This window comes from Carettochelys insculpta, unplaced genomic scaffold, assembly GCF_033958435.1.
Source record: "Carettochelys insculpta isolate YL-2023 unplaced genomic scaffold, ASM3395843v1 scaffold_0065, whole genome shotgun sequence".
NCBI classification, from domain to species: Eukaryota; Metazoa; Chordata; order Testudines; family Carettochelyidae; genus Carettochelys; species Carettochelys insculpta.
In genome coordinates, this window is record NW_027439102.1 from 45001 (window position 1) to 50000 (window position 5000).

At 63.2% G+C, this 5000-nt stretch overlaps 1 non-coding gene across 1 annotated transcript; it reads left to right on the top strand.

Moving 5' to 3' along the window:
* The first annotated feature begins 4056 nt into the window (after positions 1-4056).
* Positions 4057-4175, top strand: LOC142006444 (5S ribosomal RNA). The gene has a single exon (XR_012643518.1). It is a non-coding gene; the product is annotated as a 5S ribosomal RNA (ribosomal RNA).
* Positions 4176-5000: the final 825 nt, after the last annotated feature.

Below are 5000 nucleotides of genomic sequence, written 5' to 3' on the forward strand. Positions count from 1 at the left end.
CCGGACTTAGAAATTTTTTCTCTGCCGCCTGGGACCGGGGTTGACCTGTTGTCCCTGCCGGACTTGGAAAATTTTTCTCTCCCGCCTGGGACCGGGGTTGACCTGTTGTCCCTGCCGGACTTAGAAAATTTTTCTCTGCCGCCTGGGACCGGGGTTGACCTGTTGTCCCTGCCGGACTTAGAAATTTTTTCTCTCCAGCCTGGGACCGGGGTTGACCTGTTGTCCCTGCCGGACTTAGAAATTTTTTCTCTCCCGCCCGGGACCGGGGTTGACCTGTTGTCCCTGCCGGACTTAGAAAATTTTTCTCTCCCGCTCGGAACCGGGGTTGACCTGTTGTCCCTGCCGGACTTAGAAAATTTTTCTCTCCCGCCTGGGACCGGGGTTGACCTGTTGTCCCTGCCGGACTTAGAAAATTTTTCTCTCCCGCCCGGTACCGGGGTTGACCTGTTGTCCCTGCCGGACTTAGAAAATTTTTCTCTCCCGCCTGGGACCGGGGTTGACCTGTTGTCCCTGCCGGACTTAGAAATTTTTTCTCTGCCGCCTGGGACCGGGGTTGACCTGTTGTCCCTGCCGGACTTAGAAATTTTTTCTCTCCAGCCTGGGACCGGGGTTGACCTGTTGTCCCTGCCGGACTTAGAAATTTTTTCTCTCCCCGCCTGGGACCGGGGTTGACCTGCTGTCCCTGCCGGACTTGGAGCCCGAGGAGGGAATCGGCCACCAGGTCAACCTCCGCTGAAAGCGGCCACGGTTTACCTGGTGCCCGGGGAGCGAATCGGACACCAGGTCAACCTCTGCTAAAGCGACCGAGGTTGACCTGGTGCCCGGGGAGCGAATCTGACACCAGGTCAACCTCTGCTAAAGCGCCAGAGGTTGACCTGGTGCCCGGGGAGCGAATCGGACACCAGGTCAACCTCTGCTAAAGCGGCCGGGGTTGACCTGCTGTCCCTGCCGGACTTAGAAAATTTTTCTCTCCAGCCTGGGACCGGGGTTGACCTGTTGTCCCTGCCGGACTTAGAAAATTTTTCTCTCCCGCCTGGGACCGGGGTTGACCTGTTGTCCCTGCCGGACTTAGAAAATTTTTCTCTCCCGCCTGGGACCGGGGTTGACCTGTTGTCCCTGCCGGACTTAGAAAATTTTTCTCTCCCGCCTGGGACCGGGGTTGACCTGTTGTCCCTGCCGGACTTAGAAAATTTTTCTCTCCCGCCTGGGACCGGGGTTGACCTGTTGTCCCTGCCGGACTTAGAAATTTTTTCTCTCCCGCCTGGGACCGGGGTTGACCTGTTCTCCCTGCCGGACTTAGAAAATTTTTCTCTCCAGCCTGGGACCGGGGTTGACCTGTTGTCCCTGCCGGACTTGGAGCCCGAGGAGGGGATCGGCCACCAGGTCAACCTCCGCTGAAAGCGGCCACGGTTTACCTGGTGCCCGGGGACCGAATCGGACACCAGGTCAACCTCCGCTGAAGCGGCCGGGGTTGACCTGCTGTCCCTGCCGGACTTAGAAAATTTTTCTCTCCCGCCTGGGACCGGGGTTGACCTGTTGTCCCTGCCGGACTTAGAAAATTTTTCTCTCCAGCCTGGGACCGGGGTTGACCTGTTGTCCCTGCCGGACTTGGAGCCCGAGGAGGGGATCGGCCACCAGGTCAACCTCCGCTGAAAGCGGCCACGGTTTACCTGGTGCCCGGGGACCGAATCGGACACCAGGTCAACCTCCGCTGAAGCGGCCGGGGTTGACCTGCTGTCCCTGCCGGACTTTGAAAATTTTTCTCTCCCCGCCCGGAACCGGGGTTGACCTGTTGTCCCTGCCGGACTTGGAAATTTTTTCTCTCCCCGCCTGGGACCGGGGTTGACCTGCTGTCCCTGCCGGACTTGGAGCCCCAGGAGGGGATCGGCCACCAGGTCAACCTCCGCTGAAAGCGGCCACGGTTTACCTGGTGCCCGGGGACCGAATCGGACACCAGGTCAACCTCTGCTAAAGCGCCCGAGGTTGACCTGGTGCCCGGGGAGCGAATCGGACACCAGGTCAACCTCTGCTACGGCGGCCGGGGTTGACCTGCTGTCCCTGCCGGACTTAGAAAATTTTTCTCTCCCCGCCCGGAACCGGGGTTGACCTGTTGTCCCTGCCGGACTTGGAGCCCGAGGAGGGGATCGGCCACCAGGTCAACCTCCGCTGAAAGCGGCCACGGTTTACCTGGTGCCCGGGGAGCGAATCGGACACCAGGTCAACCTCTGCTAAAGCGGCCGGGGTTCACCTGCTGTCCCTGCCGGACTTGGAGCCCGAGGAGGGGATCGGCCACCAGGTCAACCTCCGCTGAAAGCGGCCACGGTTTACCTGGTGCCCGGGGAGCGAATCGGACACCAGGTCAACCTCTGCTAAAGCGGCCGGGGTTCACCTGCTGTCCCTGCCGGACTTGGAGCCCGAGGAGGGGATCGGCCACCAGGTCAACCTCCGCTGAAAGCGGCCACGGTTTACCTGGTGCCCGGGGAGCGAATCGGACACCAGGTCAACCTCTGCTAAAGCGGCCGGGGTTGACCTGCTGTCCCTGCCGGACTTGGAGCCCGAGGAGGGGATCGGCCACCAGGTCAACCTCCGCTGAAAGCGGCCACGGTTTACCTGGTGCCCGGGGAGCGAATCGGACACCAGGTCAACCTCTGCTAAAGCGGCCGGGGTTGACCTGCTGTCCCTGCCGGACTTGGAGCCCGAGGAGGGTATCGGCCACCAGGTCAACCTCCGCTGAAAGCGGCCACGGTTTACCTGGTGCCCGGGGAGCGAATCGGACACCAGGTCAACCTCTGCTAAAGCGGCCGGGGTTGACCTGCTGTCCCTGCCGGACTTGGAGCCCGAGGAGGGGATCGGCCACCAGGTCAACCTCCGCTGAAAGCGGCCACGGTTTACCTGGTGCCCGGGGACCGAATCGGACACCAGGTCAACCTCTGCTAAAGCGGCCGGGGTTGACCTGCTGTCCCTGCCGGACTTGGAGCCCGAGGAGGGGATCGGCCACCAGGTCAACCTCCGCTGAAAGCGGCCACGGTTTACCTGGTGCCCGGGGACCGAATCGGACACCAGGTCAACCTCTGCTAAAGCGGCCGGGGTTGACCTGCTGTCCCTGCCGGACTTGGAGCCCGAGGAGGGGATCGGCCACCAGGTCAACCTCCGCTGAAAGCGGCCACGGTTGACCTGGTGCCCGGGGAGCGAATCGGACACCAGGTCAACCTCTGCTAAAGCGGCCGGGGTTGACCTGCTGTCCCTGCCGGACTTGGAGCCCGAGGAGGGGATCGGCCACCAGGTCAACCTCCGCTGAAAGCGGCCACGGTTTACCTGGTGCCCGGGGACCGAATCGGACACCAGGTCAACCTCCGCTGAAGCGGCCGGGGTTGACCTGCTGTCCCTGCCGGACTTAGAAAATTTTTCTCTCCCCGCCCGGAACCGGGGTTGACCTGTTGTCCCTGCCGGACTTAGAAAATTTTTCTCTCCCCGCCCGGAACCGGGGTTGACCTGCTGTCCCTGCCGGACTTGGAGCCCGAGGAGGGGATCGGCCACCAGGTCAACCTCCGCTGAAAGCGCCCGAGGTTGACCTGGTGCCCGGGGAGCGAATCGGACACCAGGTCAACCTCTGCTAAAGCGCCCGAGGTTGACCTGGTGCCCGGGGAGCGAATCGGACACCAGGTCAACCTCCGCTAAAGCGCCCGAGGTTGACCTGGTGCCCGGGGAGCGAATCGGACACCAGGTCAACCTCTGCTACGGCGGCCGGGGTTGACCTGCTGTCCCTGCCGGACTTGGAAAATTTCTCTCCCCGCCTCGGACCGGGGTTGACCTGCTGTCCCTACCGGACTTAGAACATTTTTCTCTCCCCGCCCCGGCCCGGGGGTTAACCTCGGGGCACACAGCTTCCCGGGTCTGACGTGCACGTCCTGTCACCTCCCGGGCCCGGCGTCCTCGTCCTCCCTTCCCCTTGGGCCGGCTCGGAGGAAGTTTTCCCTCGGCCCGGCCTCCGGGTTAATTGTTTGGGCCCGGCTGACTGAGGCCAGGCTGCTGACGCTAAAGCCCGGGGAGGCGGGGGCCTACGGCCATACCGGACCGAATGCCCCCGATCTCGTCCGATCTCGGAAGGTAAACCGTCCCGGGCCTGGCTAGTACCTGGATGGGTGACCGCCTGGGAATCCCAGGTGCCGTAGGCAGCTTTTGGCCCCAGCGGGGGTAGAGCGGGGCGTGTGTCTGCCGTGCGGGAGCAGGGAAGCCGTGAGGCCAAGGCGGCGCGACGGTCCTGGGGGGCGCTGAGGCCTTTCCCTCTGCCTGCCTGCGTGTCGGGGGCGGGGGGGCGGGCGAGGAAGCTTAGGCCCTCACCCGGTGCGGTGCGATGGCTTGGGTCGGGTCGGGGAGAGGGAAGAAAGCGTGTGTGGAGCGTTGGTGGGGCAGGTGTGTGTGTGGGAGTGCTGGGTGGGGCAGGCCGTTGAGGCGGTGGCGGTGGTGGTGTTTTTGGTGGGAGTGAGTTGGGGTCAGGTGGGTGTGGGGTCCCCCCCGGGGGGTGGATGGTCTGAGGGTTAAGGCTTGGAACGTGCGTCTTGGGGGACCGTGGGTGGAGGTTGTTGAGAGCGGGGAAGGCCCTGGGTATCGGTTGGGGACTATTAAGCCCGGTGGAGGGGGACCGTGGGTGGAGGTGGTTGAGAGCGGGGAAGGCCCTGGGTCTCGGTTGTGGACTATTAAGCCCGGTGGAGGGGGACCGTGGGTGGAGGTTGTTGAGAGCGGGGAAGGCCCTGGGTCTCGGTTGTGGACTATTAAGCCCGGTGGAGGGGGACCGTGGGTGGAGGTTGTTGAGAGCGGGGAAGGCCCTGGGTCTCGGTTGTGGACTATTAAGCCCGGTGGAGGGGGACCGTGGGTGGAGGTTGTTGAGAGCGGGGAAGGCCCTGGGTCTCGGTTGTGGACTATTAAGCCCGGTGGAGGGGGACCGTGGGTGGAGGTTGTTGAGAGCGGGGAAGGCCCTGGGTCTCGGTTGTGGACTATTA